This window comes from Dipteris shenzhenensis, chromosome 2 (genome assembly GCF_047967505.1).
Source record: "Dipteris shenzhenensis isolate YYH24624 ecotype China chromosome 2, Dip_SZ_1.0, whole genome shotgun sequence".
NCBI classification, from domain to species: domain Eukaryota; kingdom Viridiplantae; phylum Streptophyta; class Polypodiopsida; order Gleicheniales; family Dipteridaceae; genus Dipteris; species Dipteris shenzhenensis.
The window spans coordinates 22,108,157-22,127,398 of NC_141597.1; the positions used below are offsets into that span (position 1 = coordinate 22,108,157).

The 19,242-nt window shown below is 43.8% G+C and overlaps 1 pseudogene across 1 annotated transcript in view; it reads right to left on the bottom strand.

Annotated features, from left to right (window-relative positions):
• LOC147904482 (serine/threonine-protein kinase VIK-like) overlaps nt 1-19,242 on the bottom strand; it is a 57,655-nt pseudogene that overhangs the window by 28,602 nt on the left and 9,811 nt on the right. Inside the window, exons 2-4 of the transcript XR_015542891.1 lie at nt 6,809-6,888; nt 6,519-6,590; nt 6,158-6,273 (exon numbers count right to left, since the gene is read on the bottom strand). The product of XR_015542891.1 is annotated as a serine/threonine-protein kinase VIK-like (transcript). The remainder of the gene's footprint in view (nt 1-6,157; nt 6,274-6,518; nt 6,591-6,808; nt 6,889-19,242) is intronic.

Here is a 19,242-nt window from a genome sequence, read left to right on the forward strand (position 1 = left end):
AGATGATGCAGGTCCCCTCTCCCACCTGGACCACTGCATGTAGAGTGAGGCACCAAGTGGTCTGCCGGTTGCCTATCAATCTCTTCACGAGAGGAAGGAGGAATCCTTCGAAGAGTGCTCCTGAAACTGGCCCATGCTTTCAGAATGGCAACCATGAGAGGGGACGAAGGTGATCTGAGGTGTGCTATGGTGAAGATCCACCTAATACTGCTCATCTAGTCTCCTCTTGAAGAAGGTGTGCACCTCTATATGTTGCTAATAAGAAAGGCCTTCCATGGTTCCTGCCCTGGCATAAGTCCCCGCACCATCTTGCATAGTAAAGCTCTGCATTGTAAATCTGGATCAATAATATTGAGACCCCCTTCCTGTGTAGGGAGGATGAGGGTCTCCCAAGCCACCCTGTCTAAGGTATCTGCTGTGCCATCAAGCCCACTCCAAAGAAAAATTCTGATCGGTCTCTTGAGCTGAGTGATGTAGTCCCTAGAATAGCACCAGCAAGAACAAACAAGCCGCGGCCAAGAGGACCTGGTTGACCACCACAACTCTAGAGGCAAGATCCAGCTTGGCTGAGCTCAAAAAAAGGAGCTTTCTCCTTATGCTCTCCAACACGGGAGCAAACTGCTGCGTGGAAGAAATATCCAAGCCGACCTGGCAGCCCAAATACATGATAGGCACACCCCTCTGAACCCAAGTAAATCCTATGTCAAGCCCCCAAACTGGAGTATCCTCATCACTGATCCAAAAGCCATTGGATTTATGCCAATTTATATATGGCCCTGCTGCCAACCAAAATAAATCCAATTTTGTCCTGAAAGAAGTGAGCATCTGTGGAGTGGCATCTAGGTAAACTGCTGTGTCATCTGCCAACTCACTGTCAAGTAACTCCTCTTTCCTTCTAATGCAAAGTCTTAGCCCAAAGATGTCAGCTTGAGATCTAACATAGATACTCATAGCTTCGGCCATGAACAAAAAAAGGAAAGGAGCAAGGGGGCATCCCTGACGGACTGATCTGGAAATCTGAAATCTCTCACCCCTTACCCCACCAATAAGTATCTGGCTGTGGGCTGATTTGTACAAAGAGGAAACACCTCTGATCCAAGCATCAGTGAAGCCAAAACGTATAAGGGTGCCCTCCAAAAGACCCCAATCTACTTTGTCATAAGCTTTCTCAAAGTCCAAAAGTAGAATGGCTAGATTTTGGCCGCTCTACATGGCCCACTCTGAGGCTTCCCAGAAAGAGAAAATATTATCAAAAATGCTTCTGCCATGGACAAATCCTGTCTGAGTGTCATGAATAAGATCTGGGAGAAGGGGCTACAATCAGAGGCTGATTGCCTAGGCCAGAATCTTGTAACAAGTCCTCAGAAGTGTGATAGGCCTCCACTGGGGCACTAGATTTCTGCAACCTCCTTTCGGGATAAGGTGGATGAGACCTTCTGTAAGCAACCCGGGCATCTCACCAGAGTCCCAAATGTCCTGCAAGGCTGAAGTAATGTAGTCTCCAATCATATCCCAAAATGCAATGAAAAAAGAGGGGGTAAGGCCATCCGAATCTGGGCACTTGCCCTTGTGAAGGGCTGAAAGTGCAGTCCTGAACTCTGTGTTGGTGAAAGGTGCATCAAGCAAAACATGCATATCTTGTTTCACCAACAAAGGGATGCTCTGCCAAATAACCTGTCTAGCATCCTCTCTATCCCCTGTCTCAGGATCAGTAGTAAGAAGGGCGGCATAAAAATCTGAAGCTATGCATAAGACATCATCAGGATCTGTCTGTAAAACCCCATGTGAGTCAATAAGTTGGGATACACTCTCCTTACTATGTCTAGGGCCAAGAGTATAGAAAAAGTGTTTATTGACTCTGCCACCCATCTGAATCTAGAAGGACTCTCATGCATGAAAGGCATACTCTGCTCTCTGATCAAGCAATACCTGCTGATGAGCCCTTGCTACAGCAAGGCGCAAGCATCTGAAGGCCGTTTCTGCTCTTCCCTCTGCAAAGCTGCTAACTGCTGGCGAACACCAATCTCACGTCTGAGAATATGTTGTCTACTGGTACGAGCAACTGAGAGGTAGAAGTTGCTAATACCAGAAAGGGCAGCAGCTACCTGTGATGGCAATGTCTGCCCACCCTGGACATGAGAAAACCATATCTGTAGGGTTGCCTCTGTAAGGTCCTCCTTTGTGTACAAGGCATCTGGAATCCTGATGCTCGCAAATCGGCCTCTCAAGTGGGGCTCTGAGATAGCCAGCACAACAGGAAAGTGGTCTGAAGTGGAAACCCCAGCAGCAATGCATACCGATCCACCTCTGTCAAGTGCCCAATCATCTACATAGAATCTGTCAATACGTGCATGAATAGGCATCCTCTACCTCCTGTTCAACCAAGAGAATAGGAGGGACTGTGGCTGAATAAGAAAGGCATCGTCCAACCAAGTATCTCTGCCACAGTAGTGAAAAGGGAAGGCATCCTAAGCTGCTCTCTCCAAAGAGTGAAGTCCTCCTTCTCTACCCCCTTTTTTGTCTGACAGTAACTCAACCATGTTAAAGTCACCTCCGATCACCCATGAATCTGCAATGGGGGCCCAGGAGAGCAAATCCTTCCACATAAAGACACGTTCCCCTCTGATGTTGGAGGCATACAGGTTAAGCTAACCAACTTTACACCCTCCAATCAAGAGAATAATCCACTGAGCTCTAGAGGAAATAATGACTCCATGTCCAACAACTAAGGGGAGAACCGATTGCGAAACTGAAATAGAAGTACCCCCCCTGGTGCCCAAGGCAAGTGACAAAAAAGTATGACCAGAAAGCAGTTTGCCAAGACTTAGAGCAATCACTGGCATCCAATTTGTATTCCTGGATAAAAAGGATATCAATAGCACCTCCAGTGACACCTGGATGAAGCTGATTCCGGATCAGCTGCCTACGGCGATGGTGTGGAACTCCGCCTAGGCCCTGTATGTTCCAGCTGACTATCCTCATCGACAGGAGGATGCTGGATGGAAAGGCTTACTCGACCTAGTAGAGGAGACCAGCTTCCCTTGGGCCGAAACACTCTTGCTGAGGGCACAGGAAACTCAACAGGTGAAAGGATCCCTACACTTGCTGAGGGGGAGGCCCTGTCAAAAGGAATCCCAATGACCGGGACCCCTAAGGTGGAGGGCACAAACTCCTCATCATCCATGAAAGTCGCCGAATCAGCCAGTGTCGAGAAAGAGTTCCTCAGAAGCAAGTCTGGCCGAGGAGTGCAAAGAAGACCTGCACTTGTGGAGGAAGGAGGAGAAGGACCTGCCAGGCCTCTATCAGCAGGCTGAAGAAGGATTTGTAGTCCTCATCTGTGCAAATACTCCCTCAGCTATGGCATGAAGAGTCTAAGGGGGAGAAGTATCGGTAGCCCCCTCGTGATCAAAAACGAAAATGACTGGGGCTGGTGCATCTGAACGCCCCTCCTGATGTGAAACTATAGTATCTGGGGCTGCAGTAGCATCTACCTCTGGAGTCTAGATGGCATCTGTCTGAACCAGATCAAGGGTCTCCTCATGAGGTAAAGGAGTCACTCTGACCGCTCTCCAACATGGTACTGGGAGTGCTGCAGGCTTTGGACACCCTGCTGCCCCTGGTGGTCCTGGGGTGTGCAAAGCAGGGCACCCTACTGCTCCTGGTAGTCCTGGAGTGCGTGGTACAGGCCGCAGGGGAGGTGCAGACGGGGAAGTACGTGAAGGAGCCACACCAGAAGACCTCTTGGGTCTTTTTCTCTTCCTTGGGCAATCTCTAGCAAAGTGCCCAAGGGTCTTGCAAATCCTGTATTGATCCTGTCTACCTGTAATCTCGATTCTCTGTCGAAAGAGAGACCCATCTAGACACTGAATCATGACGTGGTCATCTGAGATGTTAGGGTCAGACACAATGACCCTAACTCGAGGCACCCCATCCGCTCTGACTGCCTTTGCCGAGGAAGAAGGCATGCCAGGAAGGGAGGGAATCTCAGTGACCACTCCGAAAGTGGCTCCGATAGTAGCAAGAAGTCGATGGTAAGCTTGAGGAAGACCAAGAAACCTAATGAACAATGATGTGACCTGACTGTCCTCCTTGATTGGATCGAAGCCCAAGGTGTAGGGCAAAAGAAAAATCCTCCTTGAACCCAAAGCAAGGGGATTAGCTTTGAGAACAAGGGCTGTGGACTTGTGGGAGTCGAAAATCACTTAGAAGAAACCACGTCCCAGAAGTCGAATATCCCTGAGGTGTGGGGCGAGATCTCCTGGTAACTCCACCAGCATCTAGTCTCTAGCCTATGATCTGGAAGGATGTGACCCAAAGATGCGGGCAAAAAGTGATGTGGAGCCCTCTAATTTCACATCTTTCTTGAGCTACTACAACTTGTCTTCTGAAAAAATGATGGTTCTCGCGGCCGGTGAAAGTGGACGGAGATTGGTTGAATGGGGATCCATTCACCAATCGAAGTGAAAAGGCCGATTTCAATACTGTTAAAGCTCCGTCCGTGAAACTACTGCCCAGGACGCCCTGAAACAGGCGTAGGAAGGAGGAGAAAAGGAGAGGGTGGGAGAGAGGGGAAGGGACTGAGAGGAGAAGCGGAGGGGATCTGAGATAGAATAGAAGGGAGAGGGCTGACGGGGAAGGAGAGGGTAGGGGCGGAGAGGAAAAGAGGGGGGGTTCGGAGGGAGGGAGGGGGCGGGTTAGGAGGGAGGAAGGGGGCTGAAGGCATGGAGGGAGAAGGTGGGCGGGGGAGAGGAAGGGAGGGGGCAGGGTAGGAAGGGAGGGGGCGGGGGGGTTAGAGGAAGGGTGGGGGAACGGGCGGGGGAGGGGAAAGAGGGGGCGAGGGGGAAAAGGGGGGGGGGGTGGGGGAGGAGAAGGGGGCGAGGGGGGCAGTGGGGGGCGGGGGGGCAGCGGGTGGGGGAGAGGGGGCGGGGGAGGGAAGGGGCGGGGGAGGAGGAGGGGGCGGGGGGACAGCGGGAGAGGGAGAGTGGGGGAGAAAGGGGGCGGGGGAGGGAGGGGGCAAGGGAGGGAGGGCAGTGGGTGGGGAGAGGGAGGACGAGCAGGGAGAGGGAGGGGGCGGGTGGGCTAGCAGGGGGGGGAGGGAGAGCGGGGAGGAAGGGAGGGAGGAGGGAGAGGGGGAGGGGGCTGGCGAAGGAGAGGGAGAGGAGGAGTAGCAAGGGGAGGGAGAGGGCAAGCACCGAGGGTGAGTGGGAGGGAGAGAGAGGGAGAGGGGGCTGGCTGAGAGGGAGAGGGGGGGGAGCGCTCACGGGGAGAGGACCAGCTTTTGACAGACGTTTCGTCTAGAAACGTGTAAAATTAGTGTATTTTATATATATTATAATAAAAATAGTGTATTTTTTATTTTAAAAAATTCAAAAAAACTTTCACGTTTCGCACGTTTCTTCATGTTTCTACTGCCCGAAACGCATTTTCTGGTGACAGTGGTTCTTACCCATACTATGATTGTCCCATGCTATGTAGTGACTTGACTGGGTTCCCACCTATGCCTCTCCCTCATGACCGTTGTATTGTTATACTAGTCTGGGATCCCTTATTTTTATTTTTAGAGGAGGGAGAGAAGAGAAAATCTATTTCAGATTTTCTAGAATCTAGTAATATATTCATTGATCTTGGAAATAATCTTTGTAGACCTTGATTTGAACTTAGACTTACACTTCATGATCCAGATAGGTCATTTTGAGGATATTACTGTGGATGCATCAGGATTCCTATTTGGCAGGGAATTCAGAACCATTACCAATTGGGGCCTTCACATTCATAATTGGCATAAGATATAGCCAAGTCCACAGATCATCTCTGTGAGGGAGTGTATTCAGACAGAGCCATTTACTTTCTCAAGAAAGCCCCTAGCTTATCACTCTAGACACAGTGCCGCTTTCCCTTACACAGACACTAGGACCTCTCGGCTTGGGATATCATTGCCCGTCTCGCTACTTGGTAGATACGGAGATCCAGATGCATGATGGGACCGTGGCCACTTGGAAATTATACTACCATAGGACCCTCATGACACTTCCATTCTCTGGATTGTTTAATTTCTTTACATGATTTATTAGATTTTACAGGATTTCCTGTTTCCATGTATTTTGGTCATATGTAAGAGAAGTTCACTTTAAAAATAAAGAAAAGAATTCAAACTTACAGCTTCCTGTTTCTCCAGTTAATCTGTACACTCGCTGAAGACCTTTGACCCTAAATATCTTGCTGAGACCGAAGTCTGCAACCTTCACGTGGTTGTTCTCTAACAGAAGTAAATTTCTGTGACAAAATCCAATTATTGTTATTCATATTAAAGTAGAAACTTTTGATAACAAGTAAAATAAAAAAGGTGTCCACTGTAGTTGAACAAAGTAACATGTGAGTTAACAATGGACCTACTACATAAAATAGTGAGCACACAAGACATCATTCTCTTAGGCTGATCTTCGAAGTATTATATGACACACATTATCATACATATGCTTTGAACGTTCCATGCCCATGTTGCAACAAAATAGTTGCACCATATTACTCATCTAGGCTTTAGATCTCGATGAATGATACAATTGGTCCCATTGTGAAGGTAGATCATTCCCCTATCATCAATCCAACGCTTACGTTGAATAAAGAAAGGACTAATAATGCGTCCTGAATTTGTATACTAAGCTTCTATGCTTAACAGAAAACACATTACCAGTAATCATGAGGATAAAAATAATCTAAAAAAGACACATGAGAAAACACATTACCAGTTCTGGCAGCATTAAAAAAGAAGTGACATTTAAAAATGTGCCATTGGAAAATTAGAGTTTACCGAGCAATGTCAATAGCAAAATTGATGGCGGTTGTAGCTGGCAATGGACCATTGTCTTTCAAAAAAACAGGCAAATCGCCCTACAAAATTATCAATTTTCATTGTCAAGTTAACCAGTGCTCTTTGTTAAGCCACACATTACAACATCATCAGCTTGATCCCAATATTTTCATGTGTTCTCATAAGGCATCAGCATCTGAATGAACATGGGGTGGATAGGTGCATGTGCATCTACAAACCAGAAAAGGAAAAGGCAAGGCCAGCAGGGATGGAGGGAGACCCTACAGAAGGCCAAAGGAAGGGGCAGAGGGAAACCCTGGGGTGGGGATGGGGGAGCGGGTGTTGGTAGGGTCATTGTCACTTAAAAAGTAACATTGCATCTGTTACTCAACCTTACAAAGAGAAAATCCCCAAAAAAAGGTAGAGAGGAGGCTACAGGGCTTGAAAGAAGAAATAACACAGATGCTGTCACTAGAAATCTGTGCAAGATAAAAAGGAGAGAGGGTCTTTTTGGTTTCGTTTCTCTTTCTATTTTTATTTATTTTGGGGGGAAGGGACCTTTAACCCCCACAACCTCCCACTTATAGGACAATGTGCCTTTAAGGGAGAACAACCAGTGAGCATACTATCCAATGCCCATCAATACACGACAATACTCAAACCACTGACTAGGTAGACTCTTCGTCAGCATATCTCCAAGGTTATCATATGTATGAACCTTGACAAGCTCTATGCGCTTGTCCTCAAGTACCTCCCTGATGAAATGGTACCTGACCCCAATGTGTTTGGTCTTTGCATGAAAGACCGAATTCCGTGCTAGCTGAATAACACTCATGGAATCACTATGCAATGTCGGTACATCTGTATGAATCCCCAAATCTCCCACTAGCCGATCAAGCCATATAGCCTCCTTGCAATCCTCTGTGGCTGCAACATACTCAGCCTCTGTGGTAGACAAAGCAACGCACTTTTGTGCGCGAGACATCCACGACACTGCACCACCTGCTAAAGTGAACACATAACCAGAAGTGGATCTCCTACTATCCACATGCCCTGCATAGTTTGAATCTGTGTACCCAAGTACATGCATGTCTCCTCTACCAAAGCAGATGCACATCTCCTTGGTACCCTTCATGTACTTCATGATGCACTTAACTGCCTCCCAATGCCTCTTTCCTAGATTAGCCATATACCAACTAACAGCTCCCACTGCAAATGCAATGTCTGGTCTAGTAGCTATCATAGCATACATAAGACTCCCAACTGCTGATGCATAAGGAACCTTGGCCATCATGGCCCTCTCCTCATCTGGTTTGGGACTATCTGTGTGACTCAGTTTCACATATGGAGGCAATGGAGTACTCACTGCCTTCCCCCCCTCCATATTGAAACGTTGCAATACTTTTGTAACATCTCGGGGGGGTCACTATGTATAAACCCTCTATACCACGTGCGTGCAAGGCCTATTTCTAAAATCCCTTATCTGTAAAATTTTCATTAATAAAATGTACCCCTTTTCTATACAAATTTGTAAATTTTTCCCAAAACTAATTTAAATAGTCCCTTGTGTATATTTATTTCTGTAAATTTTAGAAATAAAAAATATCCTTCTGTTGAACTCACGTGATAGGGTTACATATGATGAGTGACCCCCCCGAGTTTAACATACTCTTTTTGTGAAAGCCAAAGGAGTTTCCTACTCCGATCACACGTGATGCGCATACCAAGAATATGACCTGCAAGTCCCAAATCCTTCATATCAAAGGCCTCATACAACTTGGCCTTTAATGCATCTAGCTCGTAAGTATTCTTGCTAGCCAATAGCATATCATCCACATATAGTGCCAGGAATATCAGGCTATTATCCTTAGCCCTTTTAGTGTAGAGGCAATGATCAATTTCACTCCTTCTAAAACCCTGGGACCGAATGAAAGCATCAAACTTCTGATACCATTCTCTAGGCGCTTGCTTAAGACCATAGAAACTCTTCTTCAGCTTGCAAACTAAATGCTCTTTGCCCTTTTCTTCAAAGCCTTCCGTCTGCACCATGTAAATTTCCTCATGCAAATCCCCATGCAAGAAAGCTGTCTTGACATCCATCTGCATAAGCTCCATATCCTCTGATGCCACTAGTCCAAGCATGCATCTAAGTGTGGTCATCTTCACAACCGGAGAGAATATCTCATCAAAGTCCACACCCTTCTCTTGCTTGAACCCTTTAGCGACCAAACGGGTCTTGTACCTAGGCACATCATCATCTGTGACCTTCATTTTGTAGACCCATTTGCATGGCAACGCTTTCTTTCCATGTGGCAAAGAAACCAAGTCCCAAGTCTTATTCTTCATAAGTGAACTCATCTCTGATTGCATAGCATACTCCCACTTGCGTTGATCCTCGCGCATCATAGCCTCTCTGTAGCAAGAAGGCTCCCCGCAATCAGTAAGCATCACATAGTCTACCCCTGGAACAAACCTATCAGGCGGTCTAGACACTCTAGATGATCTTCTCAAGGGCATTTCAGCTTGTTGTCCCACCTGCATATCAGCCACATTTGGCTCATCATTTCCACCAATAGATGATCCATCATCTACCTTGATTGTATACCTGTGGGAGTACTTGGTGGTACCATTTCTTGCACATTTGGTGCATGGACAGCTTGCTGTCTATCAACATATGCAGGTGGATTCACAACCTGGAAAGTGATTCTCCTCATTTCCACATCCCTCATGGGTGCCTTATGCATCTTCTTCTCATTGAAGACTACATCATGGCTGCGTATGATCTTCTTTGCTTTTGAATCCCAGAGACGATAGCCCATCTCTCCACTTTCATCATAACCCAGAAAGATGCATTTCCTAGACTTAGGATCTAGCTTCTTTCGAAGCTCTTTTGGCACATGTGCATATACCTCACACCCAAATATACACAAATGAGAGTAAGAGGGCTTCTTGCCACTCCATGCCTCTTCAAGGAATACCACCATCCAAACTCTTACTAGGTGATCTATTGATCACATGCACTGCAGTCTTCATTGCCTCAGCCCAAAAACCACCAGAAAGACTTGCATTAGAAAGCATGCATTGCAACCTTTCTTGAATGGTACGGTTCATCTTTTCTGCAACTGGATTTTTCTCTGGAGTACGAGGGGATGTGAGCTCCCTCTTAATCCCACGTGTATCACAGAAATGAGGAAAGTCATGAGAGATATACTCTCCACCATTGTCAGTCCGTAGGCATTTAAGCATTCTACCTGACTGATTCTCAACCAAGGCCAACCATTTCTGAAGTACCTGGAACACGTCACTCTTCCGAGCTATAGCATAAGCCCACACTTTCCTAGTTGCATCATCAATGAATGTCACATAGTATTCAGTCCTGCCTAATGACCGTGTAGGCATGGGACCACATACATCTGAATGCACCAAATCAAGCTTTTCAAACTCTTTCTTTCCCCTTCTTTTATGGGCTGATTTAGTCTGCTTCCTATAGAGACAGTGCTCACAAAATTCAAAATCAGAGAAACTCAAATGCGGCACATAACCCAAACAGCATAAGAGTTTCATTCCATTCTGGCTCATGTGTCCCAACCTGCAATGCCACAAAGAAGTGCTTGGCTGCTCGGTTATTGCAACAACATGATCAAATACCCCTGACACATGTAAGGGATACAAAGTCCCACACTTGGCACCCCTGGCCAAAAGCATAGAGCCCTTTTGAATTTTCCAACTCTGAAAGCCAAAAGTGGTGTGAAAACCAGCATCATCTAGTTGACCCACTGAAATAAGACTCTTGGTCAACTTAGGCACATCTCACATGTTTTAAAATAAATGCAGACCCATTTACAAAAGAAAACTTTATGTCACCTACTTCCACTATGTCACATGCATAGTCATTTCCAAGATGCACACAACCTGTCTTTCCACTGTCATAAGTGAAGAACCATTCCCTATGGGGAGTAACATGGAATGAAGCACCAGAATCCAAAATCCAATCCTGGGAATATGCATCATCTGAAGTGGTAAGCAACTCTGCAGATAAACTAGACATGAAGAGAACGTCATTGTCACTATCATGTGTGACTGCATTGATCTCCTCGATCTTCACTTTTCCTTTGTCCTCCCTTAGACTCTCTTCCTTTTGATTTGCACCCCAATTTGCATTCTTTTTCTTATCCTTTTGCTCTCCTTTCAGCTTGTAGCAATTCTTTTTCATATGGCCCTTCTTGCCACAGTGGTAACACTCAATGTTCCGTGCCCTGGATTTGCTACGAGGCTTTCCTCTTTCTTGGGACTTCCCCCTGAACTGTGATCTGCCCCTTTGCACATTTAAGGCTGCATCCTGCTTGTTGCCGTCCATAGACTTCCGTCTAATCTCCTCGGTCAACAAGCTACCCACAACATCATCAAATTTCAGTACTCCACTAGGTGCAGAGTTATTGACAGTTGTACGGAAGGTATCCCATGAGGATGGCAATGAACATAAGAGAAATATTGCCTTAGTCTCTGCATCAAAATTCATATTCTGAGCCTGAAGCTGGCTCAAAATAATATTGAATTCATTCAAGTGAGAAGCAATGGAGACTCCTTCCTTCATCTACAGCTCAAAAATCTCTTCATGAGGTAAACTTTATTAGAGGCAGTTTTCTTGTCATAAGTGGCACACAGTTTCTTCCACAAATCTTCCGTAGTCTGCTTACTGTGAAATAAACTGACTCTGCAAGATGAAGCCTAATAGTAGATTTTGCTAATGCATCCAACTCATTCCAATCATCCTCAGACATATTTGCAGGCTTAGCTTCAATCCCTGCCAAGAGTTTAATCTGCTTCTTTTGAATAAGCACATCCCTTATTTGTTCTTTCCACAAAGAAAATTTTGTCCCATCAAACTTTTTAGTGCTAAAAAACTCCTTTTCAAACATGTAAGAGGATGCCATGATGCAAATGAAGCAAAAATCCCAAATGCTAGTGCCTACAAGAGAGAATCACACCAAATACTAGGTGCACTCAAATGTGTATGCCACAATAGAGTGAAATATCACCAAAACTCATGTCTCAAAGCATCTGACTCATGTGCATATACTATGCATCCATATGAGCAAATCTGGCCCAAAAGAAAATGCCAATTGCAATGGCAATCCAAAATGCCAATAAGTGCCAAATGACTCAAGCATAAACACCGTCCACTGGCATATGCATTAATAATATCTCATCCAAGAGAGCATAGCACTATCAGTGCACACCTGCAATGTGTCAAAGCTGTCCCTCAGCATAAAATAGCATCCATGTGCAAAGCGTTCATAAAAATAGCATCCCACAAGGCAATTTGGGCCTATCAGCGCATCCAATAAGCACCGCAATGCATCCAAATGGCCTATAAATCATCCACTGCAACCCAATGCACACCACGAATGAGTGCACACTGCTCAAACTGCAACCAGAGTGATCTGCATAAGGTATGCTCAAGAAATCATAGTCCCACGGTAATGACCGCTACTAAAAATAGAACCTGAGATGCCTCAAAACATAAGTGCCATTGCATAATCGGACTCAGCAAGAAAATCTGCAAATATCTCTCTTTTGCCGGAACTCCAAAATCCCAACCAATGAGTGAGAAATGGGAGTCAACACTTATCCATTGCCACGTGACATAAATCTAAGGTTTCAAAATCTTAGAATGAAAAATGCATAACCGAGAGACGAAATCGAATACACAGAGATCTATAAGTCTGAAAATCCTCCACCGAATCGTGTAAGAACTGACAGGTAGGGATCTTTGGGTGTCCGGAACGCAATGGGACAGACGGTTTTGAAAACCGTGGTCTCAATCACTGGGTCCAACACACGGATTGAAAAACGTTTTTGGAAACAGAGCTGTTTATAAACTCCACCGGAGTGCGAATGATGAGTAACATAGAAGTTTTAGGACCTCCCGAGTCCACCGGAACTGACAGATCTACAAATGGTTGCTCCAAACTTGAGTTCCAACACCCGGGCAGAAAAACGCAGAAACTGACACAGTGAGTCAGAAATGCAATGAAATGATCCCAGATTCAAGAATGAAGGTGTTTCCAAGCTCCTAAGTGAAGTGGACACCAAAAGCAAGCAATAGTTGTCTCTACAAGTCAATATGGAGTCTCTGTCATCGAACAAAACAGGGAAAAGCTCAAAAAATGACTTTTTCTTTGAAAACACTTAACAGGCTCTCAAAACCACTTCGCAAAACCAAAGTGACTTTTCCAAAGGTTCCTCCAAGGTCTCTACACACTCGGATGCAAGTAAAGTCACCCACAAAGCTTCCCACAGAGCTTCTCCTTCCTCCCACAGAGCTGCTGAGCTTCAAGCATTCACGCACGCTCAGCTAGATCACACGGGCTCTGATACCAGTTGAGAGTGCTCTTAACGGAAGAGGGAGAGAGAGAAACAGAAAGCCACACAAGTTTTGGTGGGTGCATAACACCCTAATCTTCTTTTTCATTCATTTATATATGTGTTTGAGTATTGTACATAACCGAGGTAAAGGCACAGTGACCTTTAACCCCCACAAGCCTTGCTGAAATCTGGAGGGCTTCTAGGAAAAAAACCAGCTCATTGTATGTCTATAAGAATCAACTAATTCATACAGAAGCCATGTATATCTACAAGAATCAACTAATTGATACAGAAGCCATGTATGAGGATAAAACCCAAATAATTGCAATTTTCTCCAAGGCTTGTTCCTGCTACATCCAGGACACTCCCCCTTACTTCCTGATGCCTGCTTCAAGCAGAAACACCTTCTCTCTATGCCAGCGACTGGCATTCGTTGCTGTTTGCACAGTTCCGGCAAGTTTATGAGCCCACAACCTCCTGCAATTCCAATCATCCATCTCCTACTATAGATCACATCTCCTACTTATTTCCTTTTTAAGGAGCTTCAGGAATCGTTGCCTGAACCATGCTGGGTTTGGACCTTGGGCCAGCTGTTCTGACATCATCTATTTTCTACACATCATCATTTCGCTTCTTAGAATCTACATCAACTAATTTTTGGACACCTTCTTGCAGCATTCTACTTAAAGTAATTTTTGAGATTTTGATGTTTGGTTGATTCATACTTAGTTCTACAGTCATTTTGGATGTGTTGGCGTAGAGATGGATCATTTGAAAAATAGATTTGGGATCCATCCCCCTTCATTCTACTCATTCTAGCACCAGCAATTACCCTTTAGCAGCAAAGCCAGAGAGTAGGATAGGACCAGTCTACCCCTCTCCACTACATGCTTAAGAAGGGTTCCATCCGTCACTTCAGTTGCACCCTCATTAGGGAAAAAGGGAACTCATTTTGGGGCCCTGTAAGAAATTCACTATTTTTTGATTTATTTCTCTCCTAAAAGACCTCAAAAATAGTAAAATACGGAAACGTGGCTCAGATTTGTCAGTAAGGACTACAGAACTGTCAATTCAAAAAGGAATAAGATAATCTTTTGTCTGACTAACACGATTTTGTATTAAATATCCTCTTAGATTTTTTTTTGTTTACCAAAGATTCCGCATCTCTTTGGCCGACGTGTGCAGGTCTTTCATTAAGAGTCCATCACTGAACTTAGTGATTGCAAGTTTTCAAAATATTCACATGGATACCACCACACTTCCACGATTCATGTTACAAAACGACTATGAGATTGAAAAACAAACTTCGCAACCTGAGGAGCACAAAAAATGGCCGATACTAGTGAGTCACTATCTGAGAAGAAGCGATTACACCATCTTCACATCGACTTGGAAGAACAATATGCTCCAGCACAAAAAAGACGAAAGGATACGGTGCTGAATGCTCAACAGCGGGAAAATATGAGAAGAGAAGGGCTTCAACATATTGACTTATGGTGCGACGGAAGCATATATCCAAAATGTCAAGTAAAAAACTCTACACCTCCATTTGTCAATCCCACCACATTACTGAGGTTTGCCGGCGATGGACAAAATGGACTTCTTGGTTATATTTCAGCGCAATCTGCATTTGCGGAAACGTATAAAATGATGTACCTACAAGAAAAGGGGGCCAAGATGGAGGAGATAGCCATTCGTGCAAAATTGGAGCAGCAGTTGCAGAATGAAATCGAGGAGCATTCAAAGAGTAAAAAAGAATTGACAAGAGCAAGAAAGAAGAGAACCGTGCTTGGAGACAGACAACGTAGTAGAAAGATTAAAAACATTGCAAATTTGAAGGCTGGGACTGGTGGATGCAAGCGACGAATTCAGGAAGCAAGGTTAGATTGAAATTTATCATTTTGTATACTCAAAAAGGCTCTCTTCCAGACTATATCTATTTCGTTGATTGTCGCAAAATAAGAATGGAGGTGCTGAATAATATAGTCATATAATGTTGTTATTACAGGAAATTATTGGAGCCTGCAAAAGAAAATATGGACCCGAACCTTCTTCCTGTTAAACAAATGAAAGGATTGCTTTCTTGCGGTGTAGCAAAAGGTTTGATTGAGGAAAAAAAATACAAAACAGTCAAACGCAATGTTGTAGAGGACTTTGTATCCAATAATCAAGTTGATGGCACTATAATCTAAGAGGCTCTTGATGTTAGTGGAGTTAGCAGGAAGGGATATAGTTTGATTTTTCATGCGATATCCTCAACTTTAAAAGATCAAAGGATTAAACGAGTTTTACTGCCAAATCCAGCAACCGTGTGGAGGATAAGAGGTCATTTGAATGAAAGTATAGATGAATTTATTGGGCAGTATATCCATATTGAAGAAATATTTCATGGTGTTAAAGGAACCACTGTGTATGATCCTTGGAACAATATATTTTTAGATCTGCAACAACTTCAAAAAAGAATGGTCGAGTTTTATGGAATAACATTTGAGGAGTGCAAAGGCATTTTGAAATTTGTTATCAAACTGGATGAGTGTGAGGTTGTAAAGGAAAAGAAAATGGAAAGAGTTACTATTACATTGATGAATGGAGCGATTGATACATCATTGACTGAAGCGAGTTCGAAGTATTTTAGTGTGCAGTCAGAGAAACACATATGGTGGTTAGGCTCGTTCCAGGTATGATCATGGGCTGTTTTATACTTGATTTTGGTCATTGTTTTCAAATCTGATATAGTAATACTTTTGTTTTCTATAATCTCGCAGGTGAAGACCGAAGACCATGAAACACTAGATTGGGTGTTTCATCACACGGAAATACCAACAATAATCAAAAGACAAGTGCAAGGCGAGAATCTCCATGTTGCAGGAAAAGGTGATTTTCAAGTAGAGTGGCACATGGCCGGGGATCTTAAAACACTTAAGTGCATGTATAACATTAGTAAAGGAGGCAACTCAAAGTCTCCTTGTCTTTACTGCAAAGAATCAGCTCAAGTAATGGATTCAAAATGGTGGAAGAGAGCACCTAATAGAGATAAAGTTGACCGTGACTTCAAGGCCATTCTAGACATTCCACTATGTAATGTTCACATCTGCACATTGCATGGTCTATGTCGAATTATTGAGAAATTGGTATTTTTATATATTGGATTTGCTTGGAAACTCCGTCCCGAAAAAAATAGAAAGGATGCTCTTCAAGCATTGGAAAAAGTGTTATCCGATATAGGTCTGCATGGAGGAGATGTTCAAATCACAAAGGATTTTAAAAAGTCTACCAATGGCAAGGAGGTACCAATCAAGCCCTCTATTGGTGGTGTTAAGGCAAGAAGATTCTTGTCTCGACCCAAACATAGTAAGCAAGTAAGGCAAGGTAGAGCAGTTTCAAAGATTAATTATGGATTGTGGAAGCAAGTCCATAATGCTGTGAAAGATCATGAGGCAGATGGGGAAGCACGAAATAGGAAGGCAGAGGTGTGGAGGTCTCTTGATCAACTCTTCATGTTCTGTGACAAAGTAACATGGACAAAGAGTGATTACAAGAACTTTGAGGAGGCAATTAAACATTTTGGGAAGTCAATGAAAGACGCGTGGACAGCCTGCAATATAACTCACTACATGGTAAGGTTCTGTCTTTTTTTTTTACTTAAGTGTGATCCTCTTTTTTTTATTACTTACTATGCATTCTTATGTCTTACAGCATATCATATACAACCACCTTCCCTATTTTGTCAAAAAGTATGGATGCCCAGCTATTTGGTCTACCCAAGGCATGGAGAAGTCTCACTACATGGCACGTAATGCATTTTTTAGACACACACAACACTATGGAGGGAGTCAGAAGGCGAATAGTCTGAAGGAAGTCTTCCAATGGTTTTACCGAGGCATACTACAACGGCTGCATGCTAAAAGAAAAGTTGCTAGCTCCAAAATCAAGCTTGCTTTTCTTCTAGCCCAAAAGCAAAGACGAAGACAAGCTCTAGACAATTCAATTGCAGCAGAGAGACATAGACAGTGGAGGGAATCGAAGATATTTAGAAACCATAAATGGACAAGTAAACATGAATAGGACTCATTTGTAACTTATTGGGGTTATGTCCACATGTTTTCAAACTCATTCAATAGAAATTTTTTTAGTGGAACAAGTGACTCTTGGTGTTATGCATGAAAAAAATTTCAATGTGAAACATATGATCTGAACTTAATACAATTTGTTTACAATTTCAATATATTGTTAAGTTTAATATTTAACGACACCACTCTATGTAAATGTACAAATCATTTCATCATCAACTTATTAATCATTTATACAAGATCATACCAGATATCAAAGACTTTATACAAATCAGTTCAAATTTAATATAATGTTTGTGCTATATTCGATGACTAAATCCTATTTCTCCTAGGGCCTGTTCATCGGAACTCTCTTTTTGATCTTGATTGGAGTCTTTTTCTTCTTTATTGGCTTGATGTCGACTGTCTCTTTATCCTTTTCTTCAGCTCTCTCCAACTATTCCTCTTCTTGGACTGTGTGGCCTGATGCGATCATGGGTGGCTCTCGAAACCTTACAAGCTGGTGTTTTCCATAGCCCTCCAGATATTTGGGGTCCTTAACACCACATGCTAATGCATAAGAAGTGTAAGACAAAAAGTAAGCGGCCCTAGAGGCCTGCTTATTCACATAATCTCCAAATATATCTATGGCAGACAACCTCTCTATCAAAATGATCTTTTCCTTTTGCCATGAAAGAGCATGTCCACCTAAAGCCCTGGACAAACATTTTAGGAAGTAAACAATGGCTTCTCCATTGTTGCTCAACTGCCTATGGTAAATCAAGATCTTGGCACTGCCTAGATCATGAATATAATGAGCTAGGCCTGACATTTTGCGAAACCCAACCTGCCTGCTTCCACTTGATTTCTGGAGGAATGTGTCATCCTCAATTTGTAGCTGCAACATATCAAAGAATTGGAGTGAGACAATACACAACCTACAAAACTAAAGTTAAGCAGAAGTCAAAGTATATGATTTGAAGTACCTTCTCATTTTCATCAGCAACAAGCAGTTCATCTTTCCAAAGATTTATCCCTCTCCCTTCTTGTACAGCCTCTTCTCTAGTCTTTTCTGTGTATAGAGCTGAGAGATTCATAGCTTCCTGTGTGAGCTGGAAGGCAGCTTCATCTGGCTCTTGGAACTTTTCAGCCTCTTTGAAACAAAATGAAAGGGCCTCTACAGGATCAAACATTGTTTCCAAAGCCAGAAGTGATTGGTCATCCTCTATGCCAACCTCCTTGTCAAGCCTTGAAGCCTGGGCAATAAGGGAAATGGCATAGTCCTCCCTCAAATCAAACATACACTCTATATCATGGAGGAAAACATAATCCTTTCCACCAATCAACACACCTGGAAGCATGGGCACTGCATAGTTGCTGCTCTGAACATCAAAATCTTCAACTGGCTCTGCTCCCCTCAGAGTTTTATTCCTCAGTTGAACAAGGTCAAGAGCAGCCACTTGCAGCCCCTCATCCTGAAGGTTGATATCTTCTTCTTGCTCTGCCATTTCAGAGCCCAAAGAAACATCCTCCTTTTCAGAAGCTTCAGATGTGTCTTCTTCTTCTGTTTCCTGCCCTTGTTCATCCAAGGACTCCTGACTGAAGACAATGTACATGAGAAATGCCATGCTCTCCTCCAGCACTCTGCACTTTCTGGTGTGCAAAGTACAGTTGAATTCAGGCTGTCAAATCTTCTGCTCACATGGTACCTCAGCCTGTCATTGGAGACAATATGATTAATGTGCACAAAAACCTTTTCACCTCCCACAATTCTTCCTGCCTCTGTCAGTTCTTTGAAGGCATCCCAATAGTCTGAAAGAAAATCTTTGTGTTGCTCCAGTACAGAGCTCATTGAGAACTCCATGTTGAATATACTGTGGTATAAATGGAAGTTACTCTGAGCCTTGCATTTGTGAAGAAACTCAAACAGGAGCAAATCTGGAGAACTGTCCTCTTCTGGTTCCATTTGTTTTTTGATGGAAGAATCAGCACTCTGCTCCAGCCTCTTCTTTTTGC